The 22,922-nt window shown below is 44.5% G+C and overlaps 1 protein-coding gene and 1 non-coding gene across 2 annotated transcripts in view; one reads left to right on the top strand and one right to left on the bottom strand.

Annotated features, from left to right (window-relative positions):
* The window catches only part of LOC100389376 (uncharacterized), an 86,831-nt gene that overhangs the window by 32,240 nt on the left and 31,669 nt on the right, over positions 1–22,922 (top strand). The gene's annotated exons all lie outside the window — the stretch shown is intronic.
* On the bottom strand, positions 16,034–16,141 carry LOC118151862 (U6 spliceosomal RNA). The gene has a single exon (XR_004740267.1). It is a non-coding gene; the product is annotated as a U6 spliceosomal RNA (small nuclear RNA).

Here is a 22,922-nt window from a genome sequence, read left to right on the forward strand (position 1 = left end):
CCGCTGAGGCGCCGCCCGCGCCGCCTGACTAGAGGATACATGACTGCCGCTCCCGGAGCCAGGGCGTTCAGGTAATATGCTCCAAAGCATGATGGTTGAAGAAAGCCTGCCCTCCGGTTCCGGCTGCGGCGGCTCTGGGCTCAGAAAGAGTCCAGGAGAGGAAGAGGGGTATGAAGGCGGCACCTCGGACAGCCCGGGTCCTCGGCGACAGGAAAGACTCAAGGTCACACGGGATAAATTGCGAACCGATTACAGTCTTCTTGCGTCAGTTGCGCGGGAGGAGGAGCCTGTGGCGCCTGCGCAACTGACGTCCAGCTAAGAGCCTAAAGCGCATGTGCGCAGGGAGTGGCGGAAAACGTGGGTGGAGACTGACTACCACGCTCTTTGGGTGCCGTAGCGCACGCCAGCGTTGTCTGGGGGCGAGCCCGGGCGCGTGCACACCCCGCGGGCGTGGACTTGTTCCCAGATCCGGCTCTTGGAGGACGGCGCCATCTTGTCTTGTGGCTTTGTTAAGTGAGGACGACAGGACTTTTGTTGCTCGGTCCCGCCCGCTGTTCAAAACTTGAAATACATTTGGATATGCAGATCTTAAAAGAATTTCGTTGAGAAAATACCAAACACTTGTTAACAATAATAAAAGGAAAAAAAAAAGAATTTCGTGTTGCGTTTTATCACAGGGGTCTTGGGTTTCCAACTACAAAGCATTTGGTTCACACATAACGTTAGGCCAATTATCCTGAACAAAGGGAAAAAGCCGAACTTTAGGCTCTTCCCCTGCCTATTGTGCTGGGCTTGACTGAGACTCCTATAGCCCTTTTCAAACCTTCTGCTGGTGGTAAGATGTCAACTACTCTACCCTGTGACCAGTTTTAGATTTTTAAGAAGAGGAATTAATTCATTGATTCAACAGACACGTTTTGGCGTGCCTACCAGGTGTCAGTCACTCTTCTAGGTGGTGAGAATACAGCCAAAGCAAAACACGAATGACAGGTTGAATTTGATTTTGGAGTTTGAAGCAATTTGTCCTGAAAGTCCTAAAAAGAGAAATGCTTCAGGCCCCTATCCCTTCAGGAAGATCAGTATTATTAATTAGTCACCCCTGGGTGAGGTCTTGTAAAGGAAATGTTGGGGGAGAGTTGGGGAGGGAAAGAAGTAACTGAAGAGTTTACATTCTGAGGGGGATGGCAGTGGGAGTAAGAAAATAAACAGAAAAGTCTAACGTAACATGGGTTATAGATTATACAGATTCTAAAGTTTTAAAAAAAGCCTCCCACACACTCTTCCTTGTCAGCTATTATTATATTATCCTCACTAGTTACTTAACACTTTTCATTTCCCTTGTTTTAATTCCCTCAGAAGGCAGGGGTGGCCAGGCAGTGGCTCACGCCTGTAATCTCAGCACTTTGGGAGGCCGAGGTGGGAGGATCACTTGAACTCAGGAGTTCGAGACCAGCCTCGGAGACACCATGAAACCCCATCTTTAGACTCTGTTGCCCAGGCTGGAGTGCAGTGATGCAGTATCAGTTTACTACAGTCTCGACCTCTCTGGGCTCAGGTGATTCCCCTGCCGCCTCAGCCCTGCTCCCTGAGTAGCTGGGATTACAGGCATGCGCCACTATGCCTGGCTAATTTTTGTATTTTTGGTAGAGACGCGGTTTCGCGATGTTGCCCGGGTTGGTTTCCAACTCCCGAACTCAAGGGATACACCTGCCTCAGCACCTCAAAGGGCTGGGATTACAGGCGTGAGCCACCGCGCCCTGCCAAATTTACTATTATTTATAATTAGCTGAGCATGGTAGCAAGCACCTGTAGTCCCGCCTACTTGGGAAGCTGAAGTGGTAGGATCGCTTGAGTTCTGGAGTTTGAGAACAGCCTGGGCAACATGGCAAAACCCCATTTCTATAAAAATTTAGCTGGGCATGATGGTGCGCCTGTAGTCCTAGTTACCTGTAATCCCAGCACTTTGGGAGGCCGAGGTGGGAGGATCACTTGAACCCAGGAGTTCGAGACCAGCCCGGGGGACACGTTGAGATATCTTTAGACTCTGTCGCCCAGGCTGGAGTGCAGTGGTGCAGTCTCAGCTTACTGCGTTCAGGAGGCTGAGGTGGAAGAATTACCTGAGCCAAGGGAGGTCAAGGCTGCAGTGAGTCGTAATTGTGATTGTGCCATTGCACTCCAGCCTGAGTGACACAGCGAGACATTATAAAAAAAGAGAGGGAAAAAAACAAAGAGGAGAAAGAAGGAAAGAAAGAAAAAGAGAAAGAAGAAAGTAAGGAAAGAAAAGAAATGAGAAGGCAGGCTTTCTTAAAGGCTATCCAAGCTAAAGGCTCATGATTCCTATTTGTAGAGATTTAGATTCTAAAACAAGAGAGCAAAGAAAATAGGAGTGACAAGTAATATTTAACATTGAAACTCAATAGAAAACATGTTCTTACGTCATACATGTCGGAGGGAGAAGGGCAGGTGGAAATCATTGCAGTAACTGCATACTTGTTACTTCTCTCTTCTCTTAACAGGTTCTCTTAAGAGTTTGCTTTTCTGTTTTCTTTCTCCCTCCCTCCCTTTCCTTCCCCTCCCCTCCCCTCCCCTCCCCTCCTCCCCTCCCCGTCTTCTCCCCTCCCCTCCCCTCCCCTCCCCTTCTCAGATGGATGGAGCCATCTCAGCTCACTGCAACCTCTGCCTCCCAGGTTCAAGTGATTCTCGCACCTCAGCCTCCCGAGTAGCTGGGATTACAGGGGCCCACCACCACACCTGCCTAATTTTTTTGTATTTTTAGTAGAGACGTGGTTTCACCATGTTGGCCAGGCTGGTCTCGAACTCGTGACGACAAGTCATCTGTCTGCTTTGGCCTCCCAAAATGCTGAGATTACAGGTGTAAGCCACCGTGCCTGGTCAAGGGTTTGCTTTTCTTCTTCTTGCTCCATATGTTAAAAAGCCACAAAGTGTTAATCAAAAGAATCCTGGAATCAAATGTTGTTATCTAGGTTGTCAGAAACCAAGATCCTACGGGGGTACATCCAGTATGTGTTTGCTGTTTCCGGTGGTTTCCCAGGCGCCTTGCAAATACTCTTCACGACCACAAGGGGGACGTGGTAGCGCTAGATATTCAAAGCACGAGCTTTATAATATCTTCAGTGTGAAGGACTGGCTTCTGGACTGCTTCGAAAATTAACATGGCCTACAGCCTGAAGGCTCAAGGAAATGAACCTGAATGTAAAAACATGTAAAGGTTCAGAGAAGCAAGAATGGACAGATTCATAGCTAAATGGTATAATTCTTCACCATACAGCACAGGGCTGTATTTCATTTCTCTGTTGTCATCTCAGTGCAAAATTGGGAAATGGAAAGAGCTAATGCATAATCTGATGCGGATCAATGTTTACCAAACAGAGCAGGTGGCTGGCCAATACCTGTGTATACCATATATATTATCCAGGAAATAATTACATATGTATATTTATTTTTTCTTTTACAGAGATGGGTCTTGCTGTGTTGCCTAAGCTGATCTCAAACTCTTAGCCTCAAGCAATCCTCCTGGCTTAGCCTCCTAGAGTGCTGAGATGACAGGCATGAGCTACAACGCCAGGCCTATATTTTTAATAATATTCTAACTGACATAATTGTTACTTTATCGTATCTGAAGACAGGTAACTAGCTTCAACTTTTAAGTATTTAAACAACTCCTATATATTAATAGGAATTGTCCATTAGAATAGCAACCACTAATAGTTGTTGAGTGTTCTTTTTTTTTTTTTTTTTTTGACATAGAGTCTTGCTCTGTTGCCCAGGCTAGAGTGCAGTGGTACAATCTCAGCTCACTGCAACCTCTGCCTCCTGGGTTCAAGCGATTCTCCTGCCTCAGCCTCCCGAGTGGCTGGGATTACAGGCACCCAACACCACGCCTGGCTAATTTTTGTATTTTTAGTAGAGATGGGGTTTCTCCATGTTGGCCAGACTGGTCTTGAACTTCTGACCTCAGGCGGCCCCCCTGCCTTGGCCTCCCAAAGTGCGGGGATTACAGGTGTGAGCCATGGTGCCTGGCTGAGTGTTCGTTTGAAGTGCCATACAAATGCTTTATATACATTAGTTACTGTTATGTTCACAGCAATGGTCTCAAGTAAATATTATTGGTATTCCCATTTTGCAGATCTGGAAACTGAGGCCTAGAGTGGTTAAATATGTTACATGGGGTCACATAGCAATTGAATGGTGAAGCTAGAATTTGAAGCTAAACTCTCTTACTCCAGAACCTGCACTACTAACTACCAGATTCTGCTGCCTCATAACCAAGCTGGGTCTTATCTTTAACCTCTACTTTCACATATTCAGAAAGTGCATTTTATAATACCGGCCTAATACATTATTAACAGCAGTTATTTTAGGCAACAGAATTAGAAAGTTTGAAATATTTTAACCTTTTTTAGAATTATTTAAGTTCCAGGACAACGATAAAGTTCCATCTCTATTGTAACTCATAGAATCAAGTTTATATTTTTAAAACAAAGTCTCTTTAAACTGGTGACTCAGAAGACATTTTATTCAGTTTCCCCGAAGATGAATAGCATGCTGTGGCACCTTCCATCGTCAGGAAATAAAAATGTGGCATACTGCAGGGATTTGTCACCTTTGTTCTCCTTGGAATTTTTCGTGTATCTGTGGCAGATTTCAGGAGACAGTTCCCACTTTTCTCTTTTGGCATCAGCTACACTATATTGGAGTACATTACACAATGTCACTCCACTCAAGTCTGGTTCAACAGAGTTTGCCCCAGTGAAGCCTAGGAAGTGTTATGGCAAGTGATGTACCTGGCCCCAGAGGTGGTGACAGTTAGCAGGTTTCATTCTATGCTGAATCGCTAGTAACCTATCAACTTGCCTTCCTTCTGATAGGAGAAAAGAGAAATAGAGGATGACCTTAAAAGGAAAGTAAGGAAGCAATAAATCAAAATAAGATGTCACTTTGATTAGATAGGATATTTACATTCCAGTGACAATGTAGCCTCATTGCTCAAGGTGGAAAGCATCAGTTATACTCACTCTGGATTTTCATTGGGAAATAGTTGGGTATTGGATAGGTCAAGGCCCTGTGCATGAAGCCCCTATTGCGGGGAGGGGAGGACTGACAAAAGAGATTTTCGCCTCATGAAGATCTATTTAATAATTAATTTTTAAAGATGTAGGAGCCTTTTCTGGATTTTTTAAAGGGCCAAATTTGTAATTTATTCTTTTTTTTTTCTTTTCTTTTTCAGTCAACTGAAGCATGTAATTTATTTTTGACCAGGATGATATAGTGTGAAAGGAACCCTGAACTAGCAATTGAATCTGAAATTGGGTTCTAGAAACCTGGAAAGAAGCTTAGATAAAAAACAGAAAGAATCAGTGAATTGCCCAAGGTCACACAGACTGTTCTAGCTTCTGCTTTACAGCCTCCTTTTTTAACTTGCTGTGTTTTTTAGAAATCACCCACATGATTTCAGGTTAAGTGTTTAGTCAGTGCAGGACCTTGTTCAAATGCTTACAGACAATTCTGGCTCATACATCCTCTTCCTCCTATCTTGTCCTCACCCTTTTAGGCACATGATTAGTGAAATTACGTCAGTTGCCTTTTCAGTTCTCTTAAATTATATGTTCTCTCTCTTCGAGGAGCTGTTGGTTTCTGCTATAGACTGAATGTAAGTGTCCCCCAAAATTTATATGTTGAATCGCTAATTCCCAATATGATTTGTATTTGGAGATTGGGCCTTTGGGAAGTGATTAAATCATAAGGATGGGCCCTCATGATGGAATTAGTGCCCTTACAAGAGAAAACATGAGAGATGATCTCTCCTTCTCCATGGAGAGATCCCTCACCAGAACCTAACCATGCTGGCACCCTGATCTCAGACTTTCAGCCTCTGGAAGTGTAAGGAAGAACTGTCTGTTGTTTAAGCCATCCAGTCCACGATATTTTGTTGTAGCAGCCTGAGCCGACCAAGACGGTTTCTTAGTTTACCCACCCCTGTTCCTCAACTGTCAAGGGAGGAAATGTCCAGGTTTCCTTAGGAGATGAGAGTTTAATGGAAGACTAGTTGGGAAAGTACAGATATTGTCTCAATACCCACACAGCCAGAATGCTAGAACAGGGACTTCTTAGTCAGGCTCCATCAGGAGCTGTAGCGGCCAGTTACCTGTTTTCTTCTTAGAAATGGACTTCTGGTGTTCCCATTTGCACTGACTCTGCCCTTTTCCTAGCTCACCCTTTTCATGTTAGCTTCACTAATTCTTCTACTGCGGTGGTACCCAAACTTCAGTAGCAGTCAGAATTACTGGGCAGTTCTTTAAGCATGCAGAGCACTGGTATCCTACCTCTGGACATTCAGTTCTGAGATGGGTTGTGGAATCTGCATGTTTAATAAAGGAGGATTCTGACAGTGGGGTGGAGAATAAGAACCTCACCTTTTCAGAAATAGCCCAAGCTCCGTGGTGTCTTCTTGTCTCCAACTTTTTTCATTACATGTCCCTATTAGAAAAATACTGGCTCACATACTCCCATTATATGTGTAGTCATGTATTTATAAACTACATATGTGTATACAGTACTATTATTACAAATGCATAAAAATAGAAAACAAAGAGATAAAATAGAAAAAGATTTAAATATTTCTTTCCTGTACCCCAAAATATCCCTGGAACTGCTCTTATCAGCCTTGCTGCCTTCCTCTGTATGGCTTGAATTATACCATTCTGTATGGAAAGCCTTATTGGGCAGAGTAAAGGCCCAGAAAAGTGCCAAGGTGTCACAAGGGTCACTGGTTCAGCTTACAGGCCCAGCCTTTGGTTTAAGTGCCAATTGCTTGTTTTATTCAACTGATAGTTGACGGGGTGGGTGAGGGGGGCTTGTGTGTGTATGTGCCATGACCTAAAGCAAGCCAGTATACCTGGAAAGATCCTTCTGACCATTTCTTCAAGGGAAAAGAGGATCTGTGTGTATAAGGGTCTCATGAACACATCTCCTCCGTAAAAGAATGAACTGTTTCTTTTTCTTTCTTTCTTTCTTTTTTTTTTGAAACAGAGTCTTGCTCTGTTACCCAGGCTGGAGTACAGTGGCATGACCAGGCTCAGTGCAATTTCTGCCTTCTGGACTCAAGCGATTCTGCCACCTCAACCTCCCAAGTACCTGGGACTACAGGCATGTGCCACCATGCCCAGCTAATGTTTATGTTTTTAGTAGAGATGAGGTTTCACCATGTTGGCCAGGCTGATCTTGAACTCCTGACCTCAGGTGATCCACCCACCTTGGCCTCCCAAAGTACTGTTATTACAGGCATGAGCCACTGCACCCCACCAGAATGAACTATTTCTAAGTGTGCCAAGGGGCAGAAGCTGTGAATGAGGCCATCCTGCCTGTGCTCTGTGACTTTGCATGGCTTCCCAAAGGAAGTCTGTTCTGCCCTAGGTTATATTGGGTGTGTGCATTGGTGTATGTGTGTATAGCACTGGCCCACTTCTCTCTTATTCCATTTCAGCATGTATCTCTGGCCTGAACTGGGGGATTCACTCTCAGAATTAAAGGCAGCCAACAGAACACCAGCACCCAGAGCCCTGGAGAACAGCGTTTGTGTTTGAGTGGTAAAGTGTCAACAGGTTGCTTAAGGAGGAGTGGCAACTGAGTCCCTGAACCCAAATGCAATTCTTCCCTGGGGTCTACCTGTGCATCTATCTATTCTTGAATGTAGTCCCAGTTGCCAAAGAGGTTTCACTTTTCCTGGTGTGTAATCTGTGGTTCACTGATATTATCCTTTTGTTCTAGGACACCATTTTGTGAGTGGAATATCATTTTCATGAGTTAGAGTGACCACACTGGGACTAGAGCCCAAAGTCAGAACTGTAAGAATTCCAGACACATTTCAGAAATCAAGTTACTAAGTAAATAGCAAAGAACAATCTCCCTCCAAGGTTTATTTAGTTATCAAATATGGAAGTGGGTTTCCTACTTTCTTTTTTTTCAAGTAATTTTCCCTCTCTATGTAAAGACATTTACATTTTCAGCTTTCTTCTGTGGACCTAGGTAGCTGAGTGCTGCTGAGAGAGAGGAGGCCAGAGAGAGTAGAATGTTTTTTGAAGAGCTCTCCAGAGGAGGAAGGCATGGGGTGCTTCTCAGATTCAGGACCATGTCTATCTATTTCCTTACTGGTAGGGAAATTTGGAAATAAATTATTTAGGGCGTTATTGTTTTTCATTTAGCTTTATACCATTGCAAATCTCTAGAATCGAAACATCGTTTTTTTCTGTCATTTTGTGTTCTGCTTACTTTGTTTACTATTGTCTAAAGATTTCTGCTTGTCAACCTGGACCCATATACTTGCCATTTTTAATGGCTAGCTATATAATCCTATTCCATAGATACATAAGTTTATTCCACTGAAAGCTCTGTGCTTCCAAGTTTTTTTTAATTATTATTTTTCAGGGTATAGGGAGAGAGATGCTGCATTTCTAAAATATCTCTGAAAACAAGCTGCATTTCAGAACTCAAATCAGCATGTGATCTTCATTTTGGGGGTATATGCAGGAAGCCATTAGACACAACGAGGTATTGAATTGTCTTCCCTGAAGTCCCCGTCCGTGGGTCTGGCTGGGCCACTTGATGAGAAGTCTCAGCAAGAGGTCTCAGACACCAAACTGGGGAAAAAATTAAACTGACAGAGTGCTTGATATTTCCAAGAAGTCACTTACGTTCTGTGTATTACTGCAGCGTTCAAAAGGGAGACATAGTTCAGTGCTGTGATTAAAGTGACTTTCACCTCTAGCCTCTTTGTTCATGTAAGATATAATGGTGGATTATAGCCATTTCATCATTTGGGGGTATAATGGTTAGCTAAAGCTATTTTTCTCCAAAGGACCAGTTATTTCTTTAATTTTTCTCTAAAACTTCAGCTTTAGTGGGTAGGAGCTATAAATTCTGTGACATAGCTGTCTTCTTATCTGTCTTGGGAGTTATAGATTACAAATATAAGACAATTCATGTACCTCTGCATAATGAGGTGAGTTTTATAAATCATAAATCTTCAGTTAACATGCAGGTGGTGTTGGGTGCCAGGTTTAGAAAAACTGATGGAGTTGCCAAGTTCATGAATGTCATAAATCATTCATGCTAAGGTAGCCCAGAATCATGCTGTCCTCTGAGGCAGACCAATTTCAAGGTGGTTGTTAAACACAAAAACGTGAGTCTCAGTGCTTGTTTTTCAAAATCAAATGCACTTTTTATTTAAAGATTAAAACCAAATTACCTTTCTTTTTAAGGTGAAGTCAGTTTTCTAAGACCTCCCTTCAAAGAATCTATCAGTAATAATATCTTTTCTTCCCTGATCTCTGAATTCTATCAGAAACACATCACAAAATACATAACCTGTACATTTGCAATCCAGATCTTTAATGTGCTGAAAATCAGATTCAGATGTTTCAATAAATCTCAAGGCACATTATTAGGAAAAAAACTCTCTGGAGTTCTGGCGGTTCTTTACTTTTCTTTGTTTTTTTTTTTTTTCTTTTTTTTTTGAGATGGTGTTTTGCTCTGTTGCCCAGGCTGGAGTGCAATTGCACGATCTTGGCTCACTGCAACCTCTGCCTCCTGGTTTCAAGCAATTCTCCTGCCTCAGCCTCCCGAGTAGCTTGGATTACAGGTGTACACCACCATGCCTGGCTAATTTTTGTATTTTTAGTAGAGACAGGGTTTCGCCATGTGGGCCAGGCTAGTATTGAACTCCTGACCTCAGGTGGTCCATCCGCCTTGGCCTCCCAAAGTGTTGGGATTACAAGTGTGAGCCACCTTGCCCAGCTGGGGATTATTATTTTTTTGTTCTATATTTTACATGAAGTTGCCATGGATTAAAGATACACTGATATTAGTAGGCAGGGATAGTCCTCTTCCACACTGCCTCTTTGGGGCGAAGGCAGGGAAAGAGTAGGGCCTAAAGAGACATGATTCTAGGCTTGAGTGCGGTGACTCACACTTGTAATCCCAGCGCTTTGGGAAGCTGAGGCCAGAAGATGGCTTGAGCTCAGGAGCTGGAGTCGAAACCCTGTCTCTACAAAAAATGCAAAAATTTGCTGGGTGTGATGTGCACACCTGTGGTCCCAGCTACTTAGGGGTCTGGGGTGGGAGGATTGCTTGAGCCCAGGAGATCGAGGCTACAGTGAGCTGTGATCTCACCACTGGACTTCCACCTGGGTGAGAGTGAGACCCTGTTTCAAAAAAAAAAAAAAGACAGGATTCCCGGGACAGAGTGCCGGAAGCTGTGCAGTATGGATGTGCTCCTGTAAGGTCTCAGGCTTTTCTTTCTTTCTTTCTTTTTTTTTTTCCTGAGATGGAGTTTCGCTCTTGTTGCCCAGGCTGGGGTGCAATGGCACTATCTCAGCTCACCACGACCTCTGCCTCTGGGTTCAAGTGATTCTCCTGCCCCAGCCTCCCAAGTAGGTGGGATTACAGGTGCATACCATCATACCCAGCTAATTTTTGTATTTTTAGTAGAGATGGGGTTTCGCCATGTTGGCCAGGCTGGTCTCAAACTCCTGACTTCAGGTGATCTCCCCACCTCAGCCTCCCAAAGTGTTGGGATTACAGGTGTAAGCCACCATGGCTGGCAGGTCTCAGGCTTTATCCAGACTCCTGTGATGTGGATATTAAACCAAAGTGTTTTCTCTGAAAGATGCTCACTTGGTAGATGAAGAAATCTATGAGGCTGGCTATTATTGAGGAAGGAAAACCTGCCAGTGCTTTTGGTGAGAAGCCCTGAAAGAGAAAAACAGACAAGAAAATGATTTTGCTGGAGGCTAGTAGTTTTCTAAGTGGAGATAAATGTCTGTGTAGACCATCTCTTTGTGTGGACTCCAGCACAGGGCCATATGGCAGATAACGTGTGATTTCTTCCTTTTGGTGCACCTCAGAAGTCCATTGGTGGTCAATATGTGAACATTACCCCTCCTAGCTGGGTTAGCTGTCCTTGGTCAAAAATGGCAGGAACCAGCCCTTCGTGGTGGTGGTGTGCCTACAGTTCCAATGACTAAGGAGGCTGAGGCAGGAGAATTGATTGAGCCCAGGAATTTTAGTCCAGTCTGGGCAACATAGGGAGATTTCATCTCAAGAAAAGAAAGTGTAGGGGCCAATTCCAGGCAGAATATCTTTTTTTCATGAAAAAATAGAGTTTTCCTCTGTTGTGATAATCCCACTTATCCTGGGAATCCCAGCTCTGAGGCTTGGATGTAGCTCCTTAACAACTTGTGAATTTGCAAAATTACTTATATGATCTTTGTAATTTAATTAATCTTGTGAAAATATTGGAAGGCTCGTTTCCTGCCAACTTCTTTTTCACCCCTCCTCTCTCTCCTCCACACTGCAAGCTCACCCTTTCTTTGTGCCTCCATGCTTTTTGTGCAGTGTTCTCACTCTCTGGAATGCTTTTCTCTTTCTTATCCAAATGTTGGGCCAGGCTTAGTGGCTCACACCTGTAATCCCAGCACTTTGGGAGGCCAAGGCAGGAAGATCACTTGAAGTCAGGAGTTTGAGACCAGCCTGGACAACATGGTAAAACCCCATCTCTACAAAAAATATATACAAAAATTAGCTGGTGTAGTGATGCACACTTGCAGTCCCAGCTACTCAGGAGGCTGAGGCGGGAGGATCACTTGAGCCCAGGAGGCAATGGTTACAGTGAGCTGAGATCATGCCACCGCAGCCTTGGTGACAGAGCCGGACCCTGTCACAAAACAAAACAAATGGTGAGCTCTTATTCATCTTGTAAAGCCTACCACTTAAACTCACCTTCTCTGTGAAGCCTTCTCTGGCTTCTTGAGTTTGTCACTTGATCCTTTGTGCTTCTAGAGAACATATCCACAGTTCTCACAACGCATCACAGGAGATTTAATTATTTGCTGAAATGGCCATTCCACTGAATAGATAATGTGTATGTTAAGGGCAGGAACAGAGATTTAGTAATCTTAATGTTCCTAGTTCTTACCATATCTGACACAAAGTAAAAACTCAGTGACTAAGTTTTCTCCTTTTTTATTTTTTTATTACCCTGTCCACCTGAGCAGTAACATACAGCCTTGGGAGAGAACAAAGCTTTTTTTTAAGTTGCATTCATCATAACTTATGGATGCTAAGACTAATTCATAAAGCATTTACTTGAGTCCCCTGTAGGAATGCCTATGGGCAGAAAGCCACAGAAACAAGGAAAAACTTCATGCATTCTCAATGTGTCCTGGGATTTGCTGTAGATTCTGGGCAAATCGAGTTCTGTTCTTCATTCCTGTATATCACTAGGACTTTTATGTCTTTGTCTTCTTGTTGAAATCATTCTAATCTAGTTCTCATCTTTTCACACATGAACTGTAGCAATTGCAGCAGGTATGACTCTCAGTTTATAAATTCATGTGTGTAGGAAGTATCACATTTATTTATATTCTTAAATAAAGGTAAACTCCAATTATATGCTCTGATCCCATCTGACTGGTGGGAAAGTTAACCTAGCTTATTTCTCATCTTCAAGCTTGCATTGTGGTTCCAAGATCTTATATTCTGGATAAGATCGGAGGGGGCTTTGAGTTTTCCCATCATTTGCACTGTCCCTTCACGCCCAGGTACTGACAGACTGCTCTTCATCCTTGCCTTATCCTATGGCCTGGGGTCCTAGCTCCTAGATAGACCATGTGGCCAGGCTTCTCTAGGGTCTTAGAGAGGTGGGAAGCAGAGGTGGCGGTGAGCCAAGATCATGTCATTGCACTCCAGCCTGGGCAACAAGAGCAAAACTCTGTCTCAAAAAAAAAAAAAAGAGAGAGAGAGAGACAGCATCTCACTCTGTCAACCAGGCTGGAATGCAGTAGCATGATCACAGTTCACTGCAGCCTCAACCTCCTGGGCTCAGGTAATCCCCCTGTCTCAGCCTCCCTACCAAGTAGTTGGGATTACAGGCATGTACTACCATGGTTGCTCATTTTAAAAACTTCTTGTAGGCTGGATGTGGTGGCTCACGCCTGTAATCCCAGCACTTTGGGAGGCTGAAGCAGGTGGATTACTTGAGGCTGAGAGTTTGAGACCAGCCTAGCCAACATGGCAAAGCCCTGTCTTTACTAAATAAATAAATATATAAATATAAATATATATATATATATATATATATATATATATATATATATATATAAAATAATAAAAAGCTGGATATGGTATCACATGCCTGTAGCCGGGAGGCTACCTGGGAGGCTGATGCAGGGGAATCACTTGAACCTGGGAGGTGGAGGCTGTAGTAAGCAGAGATTGTGCCGCTTGCACTCCAGCCTGGGTGACAGAGCGAGACCCTGTTCCCCCCCCAAAATTTTTTTTTTTGTAGAAACAGGGTTTCTGTCACCCAGGCTGGTCTCAAACTCCTGGGCTCAAGGGATCCTCCTGTCTCTGCCTCCCAAAGTGCTGAGATTATAGGTGTGGGACATTGCACCTGGCCTTTTGATGGCCTTTTAAATCCCAAACCCCTATCACTGCAGCCATATATTGGTTATGGTTTACCTTTTGGTGCATGGTTCTACTTTCCTCAATTAGATTTGTGAACCTCTCAGGTGCAGAGACTACACTTTCTTGTATCCTGAGCCACCACAGGGCTTTTTTTACTGTGGGAGACACTTACTAAATGTTGATTAGTTTCAATAATGACATGGACACAGGACTCTTTCTGAGCATACCCAGCCCTGCCACACAGTGAGAATCAGGAAGATGAAGGGAGGAAGCGGCCAGGTTCATTATTACCATATAATCATGAGTGTTTCCCTGGTTTGAACCACCAAGGAGTAGCCTGTTTGTCCTGCTGCCAGCACAGGAAGAAGCATTTGCTCTGATAATGATGAACAAATTCCACTGATCAGAGTCCATGGGCCAGAGCTCCTCTGGGTGCTGGTCAGGCTGGCTGTGCCCTCCTTTGACTTCTTCACAGGCTGTCTTGCCCAGCCCTCAACAATAGGTTTCTCTGTCACGAATACAAACTAGCCAGGCTCTCTTGAACAAATCAACCTCCCTGACACCTGCTCAAAGCAATTAGCCTTCCAATGAGCTATGGTTAATAAACAGGAATGGCTGTTATCTGCTTTTCCTTGGCTGATCCTGTGAGAGTGTCCTCATACAAATAGGCAGTTTGACCAGAGACCAGCTCCAACACATACTCAGCTCAGAGAAATGAAACCCCAAATCCTCCTGCCTCAGCCTTTGGGGCTTTATGGGTACTCTCTTACCTCAGCCTGCTGTGACCTCATGCCAGCACCTCTCTGGCCTCCATTTGTATTGATATGGTGATAGAAAATGAGCAGAGGGGATACCAGCATCATCTGGGTGGTGGGACTAGATGACCTTTAAATCCTGTGACTGCCAATCCTGTGAGTCTTTGATTCTATACTTTTCACTTGCTTGTTTTTTTGTTCTGTTTTATTTTGGAGATAGAATCTCACTCTGTGGCCCAGGCTGGAGTGCAGGGTGCAATCTTGGCTCGCTGCAATCTCTGCTTCCCAAGTTCAAACGATTCTCCTGCCTCAGCCTCCAGAGTAGCTGGGACTATAGGAGCCGGCCACCATGCCCAGCTAATGTTTGTATTTTTAGTAGAGACAGCATTTTGCTATGTTGACCAGGCTGATCTTGAATGCCTGACCTCACGTGATCCGCCAGCCTCTGTCTCCCAAAGTGCTGGGAATACAGGCATGAGCTGCTGCACCTGGCCCACTTGCTTGTTCTTAATCAACATTTAAAATCCCCCAGAGGCTGGGCGAGGTGGCTCAGCCAAAGAGAGCGGATCACCTGAGGTTGGGAGTTCAAGCCTGGCCAACATGGTAAAACCCCGTCTCTACTAAAAATACAAAAATTAGCCAGGCATGGTGGCACACGCCTGTAATTTCAGCTACTTGGGGGGCTAGGTAGGAGAATCACTTGAACCTGGGAGGTGGAGATTGCAGTGAGCTGAGATCGTGCCATTGCACTCCAGCCTGGGTGACAGGAGTGAAACTCCATCTAAAAAAAAAAAAAAAAAATCCCCCAGAGTTGGGTGTGGTGGTGCACATCTGTAGTTCAAGCCACTTGGGGTGCTGAGAAGAACCCTTGAGTTCAAGGCTGTAGTGTTTGATGATGGTGTGCCTAGCCATCATGATGATGGAGTGAATACCCACTGCACTCCAACCTGGGTGACACAGTGAGATCTCTTCTCTTAAAAAAGAAAACAATCTCCCAGCTTCCTGCTGGTCCCTTCAACTTCCTTCTATCGGCAACCCCTCCTTGATAGATTCACTCCAGCAACACGGGCCTTCTTTTGGGTCCTTGAAAGTGTTGCTTCTGTACTTCTATAGGCCCTCACTTCTCCCTAGATCAATTTCTCTCTGCTAGCCCTTTGTCTAATCCTATTTAGCCTTCAGATTCCAATATAAATGTCATTTTTTTAGGCAAGCTTCTATTCCCCGGAATAGATTAGACTCCTAAGGCCAAGACCAGTCCTGCATATGATCTTCCACAGCACTGTCTATACTTTTTTTTTTTTTGAGATGGAGTCCCACTCTGTTGCCCAGGCTGGAGTGCAGTGGCACAATCTTGGCTCACTGCAACCTCCGCCTTCTGGGTTCAAGTGATTTTCCTGCCTCAGCCTCCTGAGTAGCTGGGATTACAGGCATGTGCCACCATGCCTGGCTAATTATTGTATTTTTAGTAGAGATGGGGTTTTGCCACATTGGCCAGGCTGATCTTGAACTCTTGACCTCAGGTGATCCACCCACCTTGGCCTCCCAAAGTGCTGGGATTACAGGTGTGAGCCTGGCCTATAAACTACATTTTAGTAAAAAATTGTTTAGTATTTATCTTCTCTAGTATTTTGAATCTCCATGTGTGCAGTGACTGTGTCTGTTTTGTTCAAATTTTTATTACCAAAACCTAGCCCAGTCACCTGACACCTAGGAGCTGTTCAGTAAACATTCATCAACTGGCCGCCTGCTTGCCATCTCAATTATGAAGTTGACCTGCTGTTCATTCATGTATTTTTTTTTTAATGGAACACTTTACGAATTTGCATGTCATCCTTGCTCAGGGGCCATGCTATCTTCTCTGTATAGTTCCAATTTTTCAGTATATGTGTTGCCAAAGCAAGCACCATGTATTTGTTTAATGTTGTTTTTCTGTTGTTTATATGTTTATGCTTATCTGTTTAATGTTAACTGTCTTAAGTTGAACATTTCTAAGGGGCTAGAATCTATGTATAGAATTTTCTTTGTATGGTGTTTTGTATGTGGGTGCGAGTGTATGTATCTCATCCCCCAACTGTAGGGAAAGAATGAGGAGATATTGGGAGGCCAAGGTGGGCAGATCACCTGAGGTCAGGAGTTTGAGACCAGCCTGGCCAACATTATGAAACTCTTCTCTACTAAAAATACAAAAATTAGGCTGGGCACGGTGGCTCACGCCTATAATCGCAGCACTTTGGGAGGCTGAGGTGGGTGGATCACGAGGTCAAGAGATCGATACCATCCTGGTCAACGTGGCATGGTATTGGCTGGGCATGGTGGCGTGCGCCTGTGGTCCCAGCTGCTTGGGAGGCTGAGGCAGGAGGATTGCTTGAACCTTGGAGGTGGGGGTTGTGGTGAGCCGAGATCGTGCCATTGCACTCCAGCCTGGGCAACAAGAGCGAAACTCCGTCTCAAAAAAAAAAAAAAAAAAATTAGCCGGACATGGTGGCATACACCTGTAATCCCAGCTACTCAGAAAGCTGAGGCAGGAGAATCACTTGAGCCTGGGAGGCAGAGGTTGCAGTGAGCCAAGATCATGCCACTGCACTCCAGCCTGGGCAACAGAGTGAGACTCCGCCTAAAAAAAAAAAAAAAGAATGAGGAAGTAAAATTGAGAAGATGGAAGTAAGTGTTATCATGGAGGAGGCTATGAAACTCAACTGAGATGACTTCCGAGTCCTTATGGTATTCCTGAAGACGGCCAGGGTCAGGGTCAGGACTGAGGAAGTTTTGGGATGTTGTTAAAAGTGGCTGTGCTCAGAGCTGTGCTATATACTGCAGAGTAACAGGAGGAGGGAAGAGAGAGGCTTCAGAAAATGAAGAATAAAGAGAAGCCGGCAGAGCTCAGAGCTTCATTTTCCACAAGGACATTGAAGCATTGTCAAGCCAAGGAGAACCGTTAGCTCTGACAATAGCTCCTCTTTTTATGAGTCCTTTGATGTTTTAATTATTTAAAAAATAAAGGTTGAAGAACAACTTTTATAACTGCAACTGGAACAGGACCGATGGGGTATAATCATAACAAAACTTTGTTTTAGGCTCCCACTGTTTCTTCCTTTCTTTTCTTTCTTTTTCATTTTTTTTTTTTTTTTGAGATGGAGTCTTTCTCTGTTGCCCAGGCTGAAGTGCAACGGTGTGCTCTTGGCTTACTGCAACCTCTGCCTCCTGGGTTCAAGCGATTCTCCTGCCTCAGCCTCCCAAGTAGCTGGGATTATAGGTGCGTGGCACCATGCCCAGCTAATTTTTTTTAAGAGAAAAAAGAAAGGAAGGAAGAAAAAGAAAGAAAAGAAGAAAGAAAAAGAGAGAAAAAAGAATAAAAGAGAGAAAGAAAGAGGAAGAGAAAGAGGGAGAGAGAACAGGAATCTTGTTCTATAGCCCAGGCTAGAATGCAGTCTAAAAATGGGTAATAAAAACCTCTTTTTTGCCAATAAATGTGCTTAACAATGGAGACAGGAAGGAATAAGGAAGGAAAATAACAAACAAGCAGCCAACCAATCTTCCATTGAAACCTGTGAAATGCTATGCAATTGCTGAGAAGTGATTTACTTCCAATTTTGCGGTCACTTTTAGAATAGGTGTGATGTGATACTGAGAAAAATGTATGTTTTGTGGATTTGGGGTGGAGAGTTCTGTAAATGTTTATTAAGTTTACTTACTTCAGGTCTGAGTTCAAGTCCAGGATATCCTTGTTAATTTTCTGTCTCGTTGATCTAATATTGACAATGTAGTGTTAAAGTCTCCCACTATTATTATGTGGGAGTCTACGTCTCTTTGTAGGTCATTAAGAACTTGCCTTATGTATCTGGGTGCTCCTGTATTGGGTATGTATATAGTTAGGATCATTAGCTCTTCTTGTTGCATTGATCCTTTTACCATTACGTAATGTCCTTCTTTGTCTCTTTTGGTCTTTGTTGCTTTAAAGTCTATTTTATCAGAGATGAGAATTGCAACTCCTGCTTTTTTTTTTTTTGCTCTCCACCCAGCTAATTTTTGTGTTTTTGGTAGAGACACGGTTTCACCATGTTGGTCAGGCTGGTCTCGAACTCCTGACCTCATGATTTGCCCACCTCGGCTTCCAAAGTTCTGGGATTACAGGCTTGAGCCACCGTGCCCAGCCTCTTTTTTTTTTTTTTTTTAGACAGAGTCTCACTGTGTCGTCCAGGGTGGAGTGCAGTGGTGTGATCTTGGGGCTCACTGCAACCTCTGCCTCCTGGGTTCAAGCGATTCTCCTGCCTCATCCTCCTGAGTATCTGGGATTGCAGGTGCCTGCCACCATGCCTGGCTAATTTTTGTTTATTTTTTTTTAGTAGAGAAGGAATTTCACTGTGTTGGCCAGGCTGGTTGAGCTCCTGACCTCAAGCAATCCGCCCACCTCGGACTTCAAAAGTGCTGGGATTACAGATGTGAGCCATTGCACCTGGCCCCACTTTTTTCTTTTTTTTGAGACAGAGTTTCGCTCTTGTCACCCAGGCTGGAGTGCAGTGGCGCAATCTCAGCTTGCTGTAGCTACCACCTTTCATTTCAAGCAATTCTCCTGCCTCAGCTTCCTGAGTAGCTGGGACTACAGGCACACACCACCACACCCAGCTAATGTTTGTATTTTTTAGTAGAGACGGAGTTTCACCACGTTGGCCAGGATGGTCTTGATTTCTTGACTTCATGATCCACCCGCCTCAGCCTCCCAAAGTGCTGGTATTACAGGAATAAACCACCGATCCCAGCCCCACTGTTTCTTTAAACCTGCTTTGTAGTGATGGTCCTAAATCTGCTCCCAGACAAATACTTTTCAGGATCCCTGGGAGGTGTTAGGAAGCCTTATAGCCACTGTACATAGTAAAACATGATTTCAATTAGGCATTTAAAATGTTCAGCTGGGTATTATCAATTTTTGTTTCTGTTTCTTTTTCTTTTCTTTTCTTTTCTTTTCTTTTTTTTTTTTTTTTTTGAAGCTTAAGCTATTTATCCTTCCTATCTGGGGTCTGCTGCAAGCGAAAAGAAAGGGTGTTATCTTTCTCTTCTGAAGTTTCTGATCCTTCCAGAATTAAAGCACAACAAAGTAAAAGGCGACAGAAAATATGGTACTTGTCTCATGTCAAAGCTGGCTTTGCACTCTCCCGTCTTCCATGTGGCCAGTGTTTAAATCTAGCTTTCTCCCAAAGCACTTTCGTGGGTTCTTCAGAGATCTGTGTGTGCGTGTATGTGCACGCACACACACACGTACACACTCTGCTGCTGCTGCTGCAGTTCCCAGTGGCCTGGGCAAGTGCACCCCTCCCTGTCAGTTGCTTTCGCCCTCTCCGGCCCCTCATGATGTAACAGTCCATTTCCAGTTTCTCTTCTGCTCAGGCCTGTTTACCCTCTAACATTCCTGTGGTCAGGATCTAAAACGCTCTCCAAACCATCCCCCTACGTATGTGCCCATCTCAGGTCTGTGAGAAACAGGTTCTTTGCCCACACAAGCTCTGAACAAATCCCAGCATCACAAAGCAGCTGCTAGCACGTATGGTTGCTTCTACATTTTTTGGGCTGGAGTCAGAAATTAGACCACTCTGCCCCCCTAACTGCAGAAGAAGACACATATCAAACTCTCCCAGGAGTCCCTTTCAAGCCCTTCTCATTAGGCTTGTAAACACAGGGACCCTCTTTATTTTGGAGGGGGTACCCATAGCACACCAATACTTTGCACCAAATAAATCCATTTCAGAAACAGTCTCTTAATATCCAACAACTTCTTTTTTCCCCTTGATAGGGGGTGAGAGTTGGAGAGTGCCATAAGTGATTGTCAACTGTTTCCTATGAAAAATTGCATCATTGCTGGCACCTCACTTTGGTTTGACATGCGTACTACATATTGGAGCCTTACTGAAATTTCCAAATAACATGATGTCGTTAAACAAGGGATTTCAGGAACCAAGTGATTATTTTCTGAGTCTGAGTAGGTAATATCATTGTTCTCCTGTCTTCTATCAAGGAAGCTTAATTGTTCTCATCTCTAAAGTGGGCCTTCATCCTTTCCTTGCTCAGTAAGAGCAGTAAGAAATCTTGAGAGTAAAGATGACTCTGGATGGACCACAGGCCCTCAGGAATAGTTAAGTAATGTACAGAGGAAGCCTCTTTCATAAAGAAGGCAAGTAGAGGTGAAGGGCATGATGGAAAGAAGAAAACTCTAATTTCATCAGTGTTTCCTATTTTTATTTTGAGATGGAGTTTCGCTCTTGTTGCCCAGGCTGGAGTGCAATGGTGAGATCATGGCTCACCACAACCTCCACCTCCCAGGTTCAAGCGATTCTCCTGCCTCAGCCTCCCAAGTAGCTGAGATTACAGGCATGTGCCACCACACTTGGCTAATTTTGCATTTTTAGTAGAGACGGAGTTTCTCCACATTGGTCAGGCTGGTCTCAAACTCCTGACCTCAGATGATCCACCCACCTCGGCCTCCCAAAGTGCTGAGATTACAGGTATAAGTCACTGTGGCCAGCCTCATCAGTGTTTTTCTAATCCCACCCCCACCTTGGTTTGGAGCTGTCCTCTTGTTATACACAGGTCTCTATTATAGTCCCTAAAGCAACGCTTATGCAGAGCATAGCCAGCGGCTGCTGGGCTGCCTTCCCCAGCTTCTGTAAGAGAGATCAATAATCCTTCGCTCAGTGTTTCCCCAGTGTATTTGTATCTTTGCCTATGGGTTTAAGGTGGGAGGGGTAGATGTCATCGCCTTTGACAAAATGGCTGAATATCTTTACTTTATCATGATGAAAAGACTTCTTGGTCTTCTGGTTCAGAGCCAGAGCTTGCTTTGCAAGGAATTCAAAGGCTCTGATCTGAAGCTGCTGTCAAGCCAGCAGATGGAGTCGCAGTCCTTTTCTGTGTGCCGCTGGGCCCACTTGGCCTGGTGTGCAGCGTGATACTGGGCCCAGGTCTGTGGCCAGAGGGGACAGGGAAATGAATACAAATGATGGTGCCTCATTGCCATAAATGTTTTCCTGTCTGCACAGGAGTTCAGTAAAATATGATCCTGGGAAGGTTGCTTTCATGTGTCTCTCTGGAATCACTGCAGAAGCAACTGTAAGGCGTGAGTGCTTGGATGCCTAAGATAACTGTAGGGCATGGGGCAGGGAAGATGCAGAGATGGCAGAACCAAGTCCTGGGCAGTGGAGGAACATGGCACAATTCCCTCACCCCTGCAAAGCCTCTTGGGGGAACAGGGATACAACCAGTGGCCCTTGGAGAGAGGACAGCCCTAAGAGGAAAGTTCAGACAATGATAGTGAATTACTATCTGCTTGACTCACTCTCTTCTGTCTGAATTGCAAGCACTGGCGTCCCTTTTACTAACATCTGTAGACTGCTTAGGAAATTTGCTTTGGGGCTAGTAGAATTTAAGCTTCCTCAAGATTACTTTTTCCTATTCTCGAAGCACCCCCCACACAGCTTGACAGATAGTAGCTCTTAATAAATCACAGAGGCCTTAAGCGTGTTCCCACTGAGATCTCTTCTCTGCCCCTTTCCAGCCTACAGATGCCTTCTGTGAAAGGAGCCCTCCCCACCTCCTCTAATAGCTTCAGAATAGAGATGGGGTAGTGGATGGATTCCTACTCTCTGTGACTGTCCTCTCTGACCTTCTCTATCTAAATAGCCCAAATTTAGAAGTAGGGGTGGACCTGAGGACCCAGCAGTATAGTCTCTCTAGCCCATGGCCTAACCACTGCAGAAGCCCAAAAAACCAGGGGGCAAGTGGGCCCCCCAGCTGGTCCTTTGCTCAATCCTGAAGGCCCTCTGTGAAGGGAGTGGGGATGCTTTGGTTCTTAGCTGCAAAGCAGGTAGCATGGTCTCTTCTTCGTTGGTAATCCAGAGGTGTCTGGCAAGTCTCTTGGCCACAGGCTTCCCTGGGGACCAGAGCTCTTTGAAGAAAAGAAAAGGTTCTAGGAACAAGAAAGCTGCTGCTCTTGATGAAAAAGTCAGGAGGGAAGAAAATGAGACTAACAAGGGCTGAAGAGAACTGTCTGTGGGCTGAAGAGAATGTTAATGGCTCTGCTCCCGAGCTTCAAAGCCTGAGCTGGGTAGGAGTGCATGCACATGCCTCAGCTGTCACCTCCAGAATACTTACCAAGGACTGAGGCTTGCAAACATTCACAGCCCGATTTTCCCAGATCAAGCAGCTGCTAAGGCAGAAGAAAGAGAAACCGTTGGGAGATCCTAGGCCTGGTTCAGCTAGCTGGGGTTTAAACTTAACTCTTCCATATCGGACAACAAATGGGGTTCTCAGGAAGTTAGGTGCTGGGGAAATGACTGGTGGGGAAATGGCTGTCGTGGAACAAAGCTGGCTAATGCTTGTCTGTTTTTCCTGTTTACAAAATGGTAGCTGCTATGGACTGAATTGTGTGCCCCCAAAATTCATATGTTGAAGCCCTAATGCCCAGATGATATTTGGAGATGGAGGCAATCAGATTAAAGTGAGGTCATGAAGATGGGGCCCTCAGGATGGGATTAGTGCTCTTAGAGGAAGAGACACCAGAGGGCTTCGTCTCGCTACTCTGCCTCCCTCTCTCTCCCTCATACCCCCCCATCTTGGACTTCTAGCCTCTAGAACTGTAAGAAAATACATGTCTGTTGTTTAAGTCACCCAGTCTATGGTATTGTGTTACATCAGCCC

The sequence above is a fragment of the Callithrix jacchus genome, chromosome 2, assembly GCF_049354715.1.
Source record: "Callithrix jacchus isolate 240 chromosome 2, calJac240_pri, whole genome shotgun sequence".
In the NCBI taxonomy this organism is placed as follows: Eukaryota; Metazoa; Chordata; class Mammalia; order Primates; family Cebidae; genus Callithrix; species Callithrix jacchus.